Source organism: Zalophus californianus, chromosome 4 (genome assembly GCF_009762305.2).
Source record: "Zalophus californianus isolate mZalCal1 chromosome 4, mZalCal1.pri.v2, whole genome shotgun sequence".
Classification (NCBI taxonomy): domain Eukaryota; kingdom Metazoa; phylum Chordata; class Mammalia; order Carnivora; family Otariidae; genus Zalophus; species Zalophus californianus.
Window position 1 is genome coordinate 5,950,733 of NC_045598.1, and position 14,190 is coordinate 5,964,922.

Below are 14,190 nucleotides of genomic sequence, written 5' to 3' on the forward strand. Positions count from 1 at the left end.
ATAACTTTGTAGCCACAGTAGAATTGCTTTCACAATTGGAGTTAATCCTCTCAAATCTTGCTGCTGCTCTATCAGCTAAGTCTGTGCCATATTCTCAATCCTTTGTTGTCATTTCAACAGTCTTCACAGCATCTTCATCAGTACGTTCCATCTCAAGACACCACTTTTTTTTTGCTTGTCCATAAGAAGTTAGTTTTATCCTGGGATTACAGCGATTCAGCCCTATCTTCAGGCTCCGCTTCTAATTCTAGTTCTCCCGCTGTTTCCACCACACCTGCAGTTCTTTGCTGCACTGAAGTCTTGAGCCTTCAATTTGTAAAAAATACAGTTTTGCGAAGCACGATGACACAAGGTATGCCTCTATTCAATTAATCCTCACAAATGTCCTAGGATGTAGGTCATATTATCCCCATGTTATAGATGAGAAGACAAAAAAGCAGAACAATCAAGTAACTTGTCCAAGGACAGGGAGAGTGGAACAAGAACTCATACACGTTTCCTTTTGCCAGCAATTTTATGTAAGAAGGAAGAAGAGGCTACTGCGGAGCTGACAAACTCATTGGTCATGCGCTCTCAGATGGGGAAGAGAAAGGTTTAGTAGCACTCAGTGCTTACAGAGGGGATGAGCAAGTAAGCGTGATGACGAATCACAGGTCTGCGTCCCAGTGCTTGGCTGCAGTCACCTAACTGCTTCAGGAGATGGTCATGAAGAAGGAGGATAAAATGTGAGAAACTGCTCTGTAAACTGGAAAACCCATTCCAGAGGCCTTTGGTACATCCTCCGCATCTACCTAAAAAGTCTTCCACACAGGAACTCAAGTGTCTGCTGAGTGACTAGCTGAGTAAATCCATGTAAATAAAATTAAAAAGAACAGAAAACCCCACACTTTAAGGGCCAGTCAAAAAGCACTCACCATGAAAAGTTTGTTAGCTTAGTAATAATGCTTCAGATGCAGTATCTAGTATTTCCCTTAGTAAGATACTGCATTTTATCCCTCTGCTTCCTCCAAAATAAATCAAGTACTAGGAAACTAAAAATAAATTTAATAATACCAAAGAATGAGCAATTTCCTCTTTGGCCTTGTTTGCACGACTAGTTTAGGGAAAAAAAGAACCTTATTTCCTGCTCAGCTGCGCAGGCATCTGAGGACACTCGAGGCTGGAGGAAGAAAAAAGGTGGAGGGGTATCTGACTTAGAACAGCGGTGTATTTGCTAAGGACTGTGGACAAGGTGCTTTGATGAAACAATGTCAAACTTGTGTGGGTCTTTCTGTAAATAGGTTTACTTCCAAAATTCCTTTGTGGAGATGTAAGACATCTGTGTTTCTAGACAGAGAGGGAAAACACCCCACAACCTTCACAAGAAAGCTTACATGAGTGCAGCCGGAAGGACGAGGGGCTCAACTGGTTTAGCGCTGACAAGCTGCGGCCAGAAGCAGGCAGCGAGGGCCCAAAGAAAATGGAGACAAAATTGAGGAAGGAGTGCTCAAAGTATCACTTTAGTATATACTATTCTGCTCCAACAAAGCACCAGGGACAACTACCCCTCTCTCTGTATGCCTAAAGGAAGGCCATTTCATTAGCTACTCAGTTAGCAAAAGCCTTCAGGCCAGTGCTAAGAGCCAGAATGATTCTTGAGAAGGCAGAGAACTACCGAGCCGAGAGAGTCTGAGTGACCCTCGACACCCCTCACTTCTGTTCTCAGGGACACAATTCCTATCACAAGCTCCCCTCGGTGGGGAGCCTGGGGAGTCAGTTCTGTGATGGCACAAGCTTCAATCTCAGCTTCTAGATCTGAATTCAATGTCAGGTCTACTGTCTATGCCCAAATTGAAAACAGAGCTTACAAGCTCAGCACACACTGCCCCGCGCCCCCCGCCCCCCTCCCCACTGCCAGTAGCTTACCAGAGTCCATGTCTCAACAGCTCTTGGACACAAAAGAGTTACATGTACTTATACTTCACTGTAAGTTGACCAAGGAGTCCTACTGTGAATAAAGAATTTCTATGATAATAAAATCTCACTTTCCTCTAAGCATGGTCCCAAACCCAAGCACTCATACTGCATAGGCTCTGCTCTTGGCTCACCCCCACTCCCGAGCTAGATGGTGCCTGTGACAGAGGGCCCCTTTCGTGTCACTGTGCCTCAGTCTCCTTCCCTGAGCTTGTGCAAGAACCTCGGTCCCCTCACAGGTTATCAGGAGAACTGATGAAATGTCTGCAGAGTGTTCTCATCTGCAAGGATGAAAAGAGCTATAAATACAAAGTCAAAGCAGTATTAGAAAACTTTTTTAAGCTGCAACCGCTTCTTTCTTTTGAAATAGAGAACCACAAGAAAGATCAAAGGAGTGTCACTGCTTGTTGACTGCTGCTCTGGAGGCCCCGCCACCTCCTCCCTCCACCTGGCAGAAACCCCAGAGAGAGAGAGGTCTGCCATGATTTCTAACTTCACAAAATCTCAGGACATGTTGTACAATGGTTTCCTGCAACGCCCTGAGTGGAAGACGCAGGGGCAAGCCACACAGCCTGCAGGGCTGGTCATACCCTTCCATGAGCAGGCATGAGCAGGAGAAGGCAGCCTTAGTAAGAAGAAATGCAAGGATGTGAGGGAAGTGGCTTCCCCTCGTCTTTCTGCCACAAAGGCCTGGTGCAGTGACTCCATAAGGCTGTAGCAGCTTGCGTAATAAAACACATAACCTTGGCTCAGTTAACCTCCTGAGCCATAAAAAAGGGGAGAGGGGGGAGCAAAATTAAGCTTACGGGAAATAAACCTAATCAAAACTGAACAGTAACAAAGGGCACCAGAAACATTTCTACTGTATCACATCCCACGGGCTGGCCAAGAGCCCGGAATTCTCATTACAACTTTTCAAAGAGAGGGAGAGGAGAAAAAATATTTCACAAAACCATTATCAAGGCCCCAACCCTGGATGCCCTGCTGTACAACCAAAATTTGTGAGAGGTCAGCCTGTCAGGGAGTCAAAAACCCAGCATGTGGAAACTGGCAGGCCTTTCATATAGTAGGAGGGGTTCTTAAAACGACTACTGTTTTGCACTGAAGTCTCAGAGTTTCACAGACCATTAAAGGTTTCTGAACCACAGAGAAAGGAGGGCAGAGTTAAGGAAATAAATCAAAAGTTCCTCTGGGATGCACAAATGCCTACTTGGAACAGGCTTTCAGCACGAATATCCTCCACATTAAACAACAAGGAGGACTTTTCAAAATAAAAGCAGAAAAGAGATTCATTTTGTTATAAGCAATGTACTTTCTTTTTGGTTTAAAGGTTATGTGTGCTGTGAAAAATGACCCCGGCCGTGAGCACTGGGGGGAGGCGGAGGCTGGGCCAAGGGCGGGGACTGGCAGTGAAAGAAACCAAGTGTAAGGAACAACAATCAAGCAGAGAAATGCCGGATTTGGGAGCACCCAAACAAGTTAAAATGTCTTGTAATAATTGAGGGGCAGGATGTGAGGTAGGGGAATGGCACTAGAAGGGACCTCTATCACATGTACTCCTTGCCACCCCTGCCAGAGAACTGAATTAATTTGCCCACAGCCAGGAAGAGTTCTCTTTGTTTTTCTTTGCAACACGCACAGCTGAAGGCTTGGGGAACCGGACCGTGTCCTCGAGGATGCAGAGCCTGCGGTCCGAAGGAGGCACCAGTGGCCCCGACACCAGCAGAGGGAGTACAGCGTCTGAGAACAGGAAACAGGCACACCGAAGGCTATGTGCTTATGCAAGACGGGGGTTGTGAAGCTCAGTTCCAGACCTTCTGACCTTGCCCATGTGTTCTCCAGCAATGGCAAACAGAATGAAAAGCTAGACGACCTACTCTGGAGAAGACAGTTACAACAACCAGGTGAGGCCTTAGGGACGCGAGGGAACCACCATACTCCTGTCAGGATACGCTTACTATGAAGTGTGTCGCTGGCGTACTCTCGAAGGCCTGGGAGAGGAAAAGCTCAGTGAAAGGCAGAAAATCCAACCTGGAAAACTGACAGCAAGCACCAGGGCAATGATTTCCCTTAAAATCCAGGGCTCCCAGTTTAGTCCACGAAGAGCCCATTTCCCCACTTTTTGTTTCCAATGGGGAGGGGAGGAGAACTCTGTCACTCAGGCTCCGCTTTCAGCAGCTGGTTGAAACAAAAGCAGCTGACAGACGAAGACACATGTCTGCTAAATGACGGCTATCTTCATCTTCAGCCATAGTTTACCAAAACATGGAGGAATGGGCTGAGGGATTGCTTTGGTGCCAAGATTATAAGCATGGACAAGACTCCTGGGGAGGTTCTGGGGTAGGGACTAAAGCTAATGGTCTATCCCACAAGGAACGAGCCCACTGTTTCACACTGGATTATGCTGTGGTTTGGCGCTAGAAATCTTTGCTCAGGTACACTCCAGGTGTGAAATGGCCTAATTGATGGTTAGTCTTGAGTATACACTGCTGTATCAGGTAACGTCTTTTACTAAATCCTAATATTAACGCTTGCTCATTGTGGGAAATGAGAGTTGGGTTAAAAATGTTAACCTTAAGATGGGCTAAACTCAACAAAATAAACAAAACCTATGTGACTTTCTGTTATGGCAGGAAGTGTGCACTGAGTTAATACACGTGCCCGCCTGCCGGGTGAGAAAGAAAAGGCCAGGGCGAGGGACAGGCACTACCCTGGCTGCCTGACGCTGCTGGCAGGGCCAAAGGACAACAGTCCAAAGGAGCTCACCTAGAATGCATGGTGTGGGATGCAGAAGCCCAGGCAGGAGTGCCGACTACCCTGACCCCTCTGAAGAGCTTCTGTGAAGGAGGGACATGGCACCAATATTTCTCTGTGTCATCAAGGGACTCAACCAGGACAACACATGGAAGATGAAGGGATTCGGATCCTGGTGTAATAAAAGGAAGACATCTAAAGCAACGAAACTGTCCGAAACCACCACGGTCCCATTTAATGGGTTCAATGTTACCAGCTTCTCAGGAACAGCAGGGCAGCCACTCTGAAGGCATGCTGTGGAGGGATTTCAGGTATTAGGGAATTCCTCAAGGATACTTCAAAGACTTTCTTTGGCACGGCATTTATTTAAAACACCTATCCTTCAACCTAACTTCCAGGCCCAACTATACATTTTTCAAGATGTTTCTTCAGCCCTCATCTTCAGGTCCTCTGACTCCCAACTACCACTTAGTGTCGGTGCCCTATACTTTCACACTTAGGTTCCTGCCAACTCCCACTGTGGTAACTGAACAGCCGGAGAGATCCCCAGGGAGTAGAGTCACATCTCCGCCTCTCATCATACTCAATGAGCTCTGCAAGTGCTTGCTGATAGATTAGTATTAGGAATAAAACTATACATTTTTATATTCACACTACCTAAACATCCTGTCACTGATTTCCAGGAAATTTTTATAAGAAATGGAAGTATTTACAGACATGCCTGGTAAGGTATTTTAGCATTTGGGCAATCAATAATGAGAACAGAATATAGTACAAAAGAAAACAGTATGCTTTAGTTTCAGTCTGAGACATATATGCTGGACAAATGAATGCATATTCCAAGGTGTAAACTTGCACATTTTAATCTAAATACAAAGTGACTATATAAGAAGCATTCCATGCTTTAACTGTATTATTTATTCTGCCTAATCATCTGATAAACCTAATACAGTCTGTTAGAGAAGCACATGGACTTTTCTCCTGAGTCACCTGATAGGCTGACACGGTCAAAAGAATTAAAAGCTTCAAGTTTGTTTTTTTAAGATTTTATTTATTCATTTTAGAGAGGCAGAGAGAGACAGAGAGAGAGACCGTGAGAGACCAAGCACGCACACACAAGATGGGGGAGAAGGAGAGGGAGAGGGATGAGCAGACTCGGTGCTGAGCACAGAGCCCAACGTGGGGCTTGATCCCACGACCTTGAGATCATGACCTGAGCCGAAATCAAGAGCCAGACGTTCAACCAACTGAGCCACCAAAGCACCCCAAGAGCTTCAAGTTTTTTCTTTTTTAAAAAAATATTTTATTTATTTGAAAGAGAGCACGCACTTGAGAGAGAGCACAAGCGATGGAGAGGGAGAAGCAGGCTGCCCACAGAGCAGGAAGCCTGATGCGGGGCTCGATCCCAGGACCCTGGGACCATGACCTGAGCTGAAGGCAGCCACTTAACTGACTGAGCCACCGAGGCGCCCCGAGCTTCAAGTTTTGATAAGCAAATTCGATCCACAGGACAAAGCAAATTTAACAATTTCTCTTTCAAAGTTTTGTTTTGCTTTCTATTCCACCTTTTCCAGAATGTCTACAGGGTTTGCCCACTTCACTTGCTGCCTGCTTTACTTTGCTGAAGCTGGCCATGTATACAGATTCACTGGGCCTGTTTCCTTCAGAATTTAATTATTCCTCCTGTTGTTCCACACATTCCAGATTCTCCCTCCAAAACTTACACACTTCCCTTGACAACTGAAGGCTACAAACCTCTGACCTGCTTCCATGTACTTCATTAGCACATTTCCAAAACAGCACCTTTGGGAAGGAGAACCACGTTCTGATTGTAGGAGGCGTGCGCCTAAATCAATAATCACTGAGTCCTAAGGGGGTTGGACCTATGGTGCTCCAGCCCTCTAAAATAATCCAATATGTGAAAGTCACCATTTCTTGCCAAACCTAGGAAAAATCCCAACTCCTGCACATGAGGACAAAGGGACAATGGCTGCAGTTGAAAATACATAACTGAAGCATCACATGAAAAACTTTAACTTGGTATCGTTCAGAACATATCAGTGGGATTTCACTCATACAGCAAAGACACAGGAGAAGAATTCCAGACTGTTTTCAAGATAATAAAATGGCATATGACAGTGACTCACTAACTGACTAAAAGGGGAAAAAAAATCCATAAACAGTCACAAGAACCTTGCAAAGCTGCAGAGATCTGGCAACCCTGAACCTCTTTTACCTTGCTTGGCTCTCACCTCCAGTACAAACACACACACACACACACACACGATCGACACACACACACACACACGATCGACACACACACACACACACGATCGACACACACACACACACACGATCGACATACACACACACACACACACACACACACACACACACACACACACACACACACACACACACGATCGTTTTGAAGCCAAGCTGCAATTGGCTAATGGCTTGCTCTACTGCTTAAGACAGTATTTTATTCTTGACTTGCTCAATAAACCTGCTGAGAAAAATAAACAATGGGTTTCAATCTTATAAATAATCTAGAAAACAGAATTGCTGTGCAAACAGCAGAGCTGATTTACTGCCCATGATAAGCAGGAACAGGAAAGTCCAAACGTGGCACAGTGACCCCCCACCCAGTCCTAGACTTACTGTCCTGAGACAGGAAAGTTCAACAAGGATTTTCTGTCCGTTACATAGTCCAAGGCCTAGAATGTGCAGGTTTCAACTGGTCTTTAAAACAGCATCAAAGCAGATAATGAAAAACAACATGAAGAGCAAAAAATGAGGAAAACCTTTTCTCACAAACACTAAGAAATTTTAATCTTTTAGGACCAATAATTATGTATCTTTGGTTACAGTGTATTCCTGTCCCATCACTCACAAAAGATGTGAACATACAGGGCCACACACCTCATTTTTAACAAATATCAAGTAAGGGTCTGTTTTGGGCACTAAAGAAGACATAAAGAGGTATTACAAAGAGGTCCCTGCCCAGAAGGCCTTATATTCTATATAAATACACACATGCATGTATGTGTGCAGAACAGAAGTGCATGGAAGACAAAAAGAAGCCGCATCCACAGTCCGGAACTAAAGCAAATAAAGAATAATTTTTCAAGGGCAGAACAAAATGCAATTCTTCTGAGAGAGAAGCTGGGCAATTTGTGTCATTTCCACCAGTGCACAGAGAGAGGGCTTGTGTGGCTCTCACGAGTGTGCAGCCCAAGCCCTGTAACTGGGCCCTGGACAGTCTCAGTGACTGTCACTCAGGCACCTTCCAGAGAAGAACACAAGCCCTGCCGGCCTCTTTAGCAGACTGTGGACTCCACAAGGGTAAGTACCCTCTCACCCACCACAGACACCTCAAAGAGAACACAGGCCTTCAGTACTAAAGGTTCCCCAAAACAGTTCCCAATTTTGCCAATAGAGAACCATGATGATGGTTTAGACATGTCCAAGGCCAAATCCTGGAAGTTATGACACCACAATTTAGAGATTTCAGGAGGACTTAAGACACGTGAACAGAACAAAGAACTGTAAAATCAAAAAATAACGAAGGTCATTAATATTGAAATTCAATTTAAAATGTAAACATCTCAAAAAGAAAACTTAGCTTAATGGAATTCTGGTGTCCCAAGACAGGTTTCTCCTGCTTGCTTTTCCTATTTCTATGATACAATTAATGGTTTTTGAATTACATGCAACAGAAAAAAAAGAAACCTTATGATGGGGGGGTGGAGGGGGGCTCCACCTGGGGAGCAGCCATGAGTAAAATGGAGGTGAAGGCCTCACTTTACTTTTCAAAACAATATAAGTAATTTTTACTCCACTTTCCTAAGTATTACTCAAAGGCATAACTTCAAATAAGATTAAAATGAACGAATTACTCAAGGATTAGGACTTCAGATACATTTTAAAACTTACTCTTAAAACTTTAACAGCAAGCTGAACTTTCAAAGTTAGGATGGGTTCGCTGAGCTTATGAAGGCTAAAAAAAAAATCTATGATATAAGATATGAGCTCCAAGTGGATAAACACATTGAATATAAGCACAGTAATCACAGCTTATAATTCTTCTTAAAGACCATTTCAAACCTTCCACTTGTTTTACTAGCTAATAAAATGGGGGAGTCTACTTAGGCTGAAAAGTCATAAATGTCTCCAACTAAAAAGTCACCGGGTAACCAAGACCCAGTCAAATTATAGGAAATACGGGTTAGCAAATACCAACAGCAAATAAATAACGGATCCTTGTAAGCAGCAGAGTGTTCAGTAACTTTAAAAGTCCAAGGTGGTTTCATTTGGAAGCAGTGTCTGCAAGCAATACATCGTCCACAACCGAAATACTTGCAAGCCATTCCCTCCAGTTCTGATACGCAGGGTAAGGCCAAGGGCAGGCCTAAGACAATTTACACAGAGAACAGCAAATATTCAAGGCCCTTGGTTTAAAAAGTCACCTAATTTTTAAAGACCTCCTTATTCCCCCAACATCAGCACCAAAAATTTCTTACATGCAAATTTCTTAACTGCTTTACTTACACAAGGGAATCAGCCAATCTCACTTAGATTACCCTAGTCAAAACTGGACCACTGCCCAGCCAAATATCTACATAGTTTAGACTATCAGATGAAAAGATTCAAGCCTCTGCTCCATTTTAATGGGAACAAACCCCCTGCAGGGCAATAACTGTAGGATCACAATATTCACTGCCAAAACGTAGTGCCTGTTTCTATCGGGTAATCACTTCTTGAATGGAAAATTTCAACTTTATCTGCCCCTACTTGAGGACAAGTTATTAAGGAAAAAGATATGGCACATGTGTCTCCTTGGACCCAATCTTGCCAACTTCTCAAAATATGTATATTTCTTTGTCATATATAAGGGGGTGCCAGGGAAAGAGAGTAACACCTGAAAACACCATAGTATTAAGTGTGTAAATTTCACATTAATAAAAGAATGTCATCTTTTTTTTTAGATTTTATTTATTTGAGAGAGACAGAGACAGAGATAGTGACAGAGATAGCGAGAGAAAGCACAAGCAGGGAGGAGAGGGAGAAGCAGGCTCCCCACTGAGCAGGGAGCCCAGCACAGGGCTCAATCCCAGGACCCTGGAATCATGACCTGAGCCGAAGGCAGACACTTAACTGACTGAGTCACCCAGGTGCCCTGTGAATGTCATCCTTTCAAATAAAAAGTTTTCTCTTAGAAACTTAAATTAAGATCTAGGCTAGCCTGACTCACAAACATGCTGCAAGGAAAGGGGAGGACAACAGTTTTTATATGAAATATGACAGGAGTTACAACTGTGTTCCCAGGAAAAAAGGAAAGATAGGAAAAGGGAAGCTATATTAAGAAATTCTATTGATAATGAAAATAAGTCCAGATACTGTTCTGTATTACGTTTGAGATATTTTGTAATAATTTGAAAAACAAAATTAAGCCCAAGAGTGAAGTAATTTACAACTTTAGCAGAATAAAAGCAACATTGTTTTAAGAATGAATGTGACATATGGGTTTAGGATTCTGCAAGTCTGCACTACTGTAAACAGCAGTACTTCCTAAACTTAAATAAGCATTCAAATCACCTGGGGAGCTGATTAACATCCAGATTCTGGTTCAACAGGAGCGGACAGAGCCTGGGAGTCTGCAGTGGTACCAAGCTCAGGTGATGTGAGAATGCCGGCCCCAGTGAGCAGCGAGGGTGCCCAGCACTTGCAGCAGAGGCCTCTGGTTAATGTGGCTCTAACACAATAGTGTCCTCAATAGTATCAACCTATTCAGGAAGTCCACACTTTGTTATGCAACATTAGATTAAGCATTAATGAGGCTAGAAAATTGTTTATCTAAGGTTTTAATCTGAAGTTAAATAAAACTCCACGCTGAACGCTCATACTGAATGCTCGAGTCATTCTTAACCTCTTAATATTAACAGAGTCTTGATTACAAAGTCTTAAAAACCTTTCTCAATAGTAGTTATTCTTTGCTGGGGGAATGTGCTTTTATGCAAAGGACAGTTTGCCTAAAGAAATGAACAATCAATAGTCAATAGTTATGTACATATTTAACAGAATTCATTCCCAGAAATGGAGCTGAGAAAGGTGGTTGATTTTCATGTTAGTTGTCAAATTAAAATTTTAAATCTCCAGTACTTTTTTTCATACTATCACCCAAAGTTTAAAAAAAACGAAATAAAAAAACCCCCAAACATCAAAACCAGCTGCCCCTTGGTCCCATTAAAAAAACAAAACAAAACAAAAGGACACATTTTCAATGGAGAAAATCAAGATAAAAGACAGACTTCCAGTTCCATAAATCACTTTCAACTCCCCATTTTTTTGTCTTACTGTGAGACCAAATTGTTACAAGAACCTCCTCTCTGGTCTCCACATCTTGTTGGTGCTGCTCAAGAATGCTCTCACAGCTCAGCTAAGACCTCTCCTTTCTCTTCTTCAATGGGTCCCCAAATGCCCTCTCGGAGAGAGTGCAGGGTCCCCCCAAGTCTCCCGCCAGGCCATAATTTTGACCTGAGTCCGACCGCATCAGCCCTGGCGACCTCCTCTCCACCCAGGCTACTGTACGTGCCGAGCAGGGTTTGCAATTTCCTGTCTCCATGCCTTTGCTCATGATATTTCCTACAGCTGGAAAGCTGCTTTTCTTCCACCCTCCCAGCCGCGGCCTGTCCAAAAACATATCCTTCCTTGGAGGTTCAAACACCACACCCTCCAATTAGCCTTCCAGCTGCCCCCCCACCCCTAAGCCTCTTGTGCACACTTTGTGGGGCCTGAGCCTCCACCAGGGCCCTTAGTACATACTGCCCAACATGGAAAGCATGCATATGGTGCACCTATCCTGCTGCAATGCAGGGCATGGATGGCACCTTGGATCTCATTATAGACATCCCACCCATTACAGTGCTCGGTGGGTATACAAAATTTTTTTAAATTAAGCTATACGGAATATTTAGCTCTGAAAATGGGAAGTGGGTTACAAAGTGAGTTTTTTAGTATAGAAAATATTAATGTGCCAATAACAGATTACAAACACCATGAGCTTAATCCCTACTGGCCTGGGTGCACAAAAATAAAACTACGGAGATGAGAAAGACAGTCAAGGCACACACCCTTTCCACCTCCTTCCACAGGCTAATAACATGCTGGAAGCACCTCTCCTCTCCACCAAGTTGGGGCAGATCACACTATCTTCTCACTAATGTTAGGTACATCTGAGATAAGTCACTGAGTAAGCATTTCCTGTCTACAATCCGATGCTGGCTGACTTTGTCTGAATTAACAGTAGATAGAGCTATACACAAAGGCCAGCCAGGATTCAAGGGACAATCATCCAGGTGTCAGACACGGAAAGTCTTTGAATCAAACAACACAGACATGTGCTCAGTGTGAAAGAAGATACATGTCGCTGTCATCGGAGTAATCATCTCATGATTTTGAAGAAAACTGCAATGTGTATAAAACTCAAACAAAAAATTATTTTTAGAACGCCCATAATTTTGTATTATTTACAACATGGGTTCCCTTCCTGGTGATTTTAGATTCAATTCTATTAGGTCTCCTATTTTCTCAACCATTATCTTAGCATCAGAGGTCATGTAATTCATCGATCCAAAGATTATGTGGCAGTGCTTAAAGCAATACCCTGGAGGCCTGGATGCCCATCATGTCGGAAGCTCGGCCACTAGGACGCTCGCTCTGATTTACACAAATGCACTAACACCCAAGACTCTGATGTGGATTAGGCCAAAGAGTGCCTTGAGAGAGAAAAAGTATACAGCCAATGGGAATCTGAGATGCTCAGGAACGATCCTTTACCGTATCTTACTACTAATTGCTCATAAATGTATTAAAGAAGGTAATCAGTTATAGAGAAAGGAAGAATGGGAGAAAGGTAGTAACTCAGTTGTACCACCATGACACTAAAATATTTGACTTACAGTTATTCTCTTGGGTACCATGAGGTTAACCTGTAATACCCACTCAACTAAACTTCTGATAAATAGTTGGTTTTCTACCGTCAGAGCCACTGTTCTCAGAGAAAAGCCAGATTTAGCTCGTGTGTAACAAACACCAGAAGCCAACAGAACTAGGAAGGCTGTTTATGTCGATGCTCACCAGGAACCTGTCTGCAAAACTGCACTGAATGATCCAGTAAGGATGGAAGTCTCCTCAACAAAGCTTCAAGACAGAGGAAATGCATCCTTTAAACTAGGCACCGCCCTTCACCCTCTCCCAGTTTTTCAATGAATAGGGGTTTTCACAAGACAGAAGATAAGAAACAGGTCATTTCTTTTCATACAGGTTTGGTATGTTTACAGGTGGAAAATAATTCCGTACCTTCCACAGCATTTAGCTACTTCAGGTAGCTAGGACCCTTATGCAGACTAAAAGTATTTGGGGTGGATGGGAAGAAGAGTAATTTTCAAATGTTTTTATACACACATAAGCTCATTTAAATTCTCAAAACAATTCTAGAGGGTAGAAGGATCACCGTATTTTACAGACACGGGCACTTAAGGACAGAGAGACTGAGTAATCTGCGGAAGGTCCCACAGGAGGCAAGAACCATCACTCTGCTCTCGGGCACAACAGCCAAAGGTGTGCCAACATTTTATAAAGATTGTGGCATCTATACAATTATCACACAAAGAATCACCATTTTAGAGTAGATAATTCTCCAGTCCTTGTCAGGATCTGACCTGAACTTCCCAATGAACAGCTAAAGCACACCGCAATTAGAAGAGGTTGTCAAGTACTATAGTGACCAGTAAGGCCAGGAATAGAACACAGGTCTGGTGACCCCCACGCCATGCCCAGTTGGGTGTGTTCTTTTGGATGCTGACACCCTTCTGAAGTTTCAAGTCAGTTGAGAATAGCAAAGAAATGAGTCAATAATTGTGGCAAATAGAAGAGAATGTGGAAAGTATCTAGATTAGAGGGATTTGATATAAAAAGAGGCAGGACCATATGAAGTTGTCTACCAAGGAAATTCTGAACCAAGGACACTAGTACCTGCAAATTTTCCCATTTTCTGCAGCAAAAATGAAAAATAACCTTTGCCTTCCCCACCCTAGGAGTTGTGAATGATTAGCCTGGCTATGTTGATAACTAAGGAAAATATAAAATGAGTGCCTCTCTCTCTCAGATGATTTTCAATACTTACAGATTTACCCTACCACCAAACTCCCCCAATTGTAGGCAAAAGACAGCAGGACACTAGGAACGTTTAGCCAGTGTCAGCCATAATAAACCCTCCAGGGCTGCCAACAACTCTCCTGTTGGCGCCAATGATCGTGCCCTGATGAAGAGGTTGGAAAAGGAAGGCTGCTGGGTGCCAGAGGAGAAGTGAGGAGAGAAGCAACATGGCCGGAAAACAGAGATGGCAGGGAGACATGGGGAAGGAAGGGTCTCAGGACAGAGGTGCCTAGAAAAGACTAGAGAGAACCAGCGCAAAAGGCT

General features: G+C 43.4%; 1 protein-coding gene across 10 annotated transcripts in view; it reads right to left on the reverse strand.

Annotated features, from left to right (window-relative positions):
* Positions 1-14,190, reverse strand: part of RERE (arginine-glutamic acid dipeptide repeats) — a 418,893-nt gene that overhangs the window by 39,995 nt on the left and 364,708 nt on the right. The gene's annotated exons all lie outside the window — the stretch shown is intronic.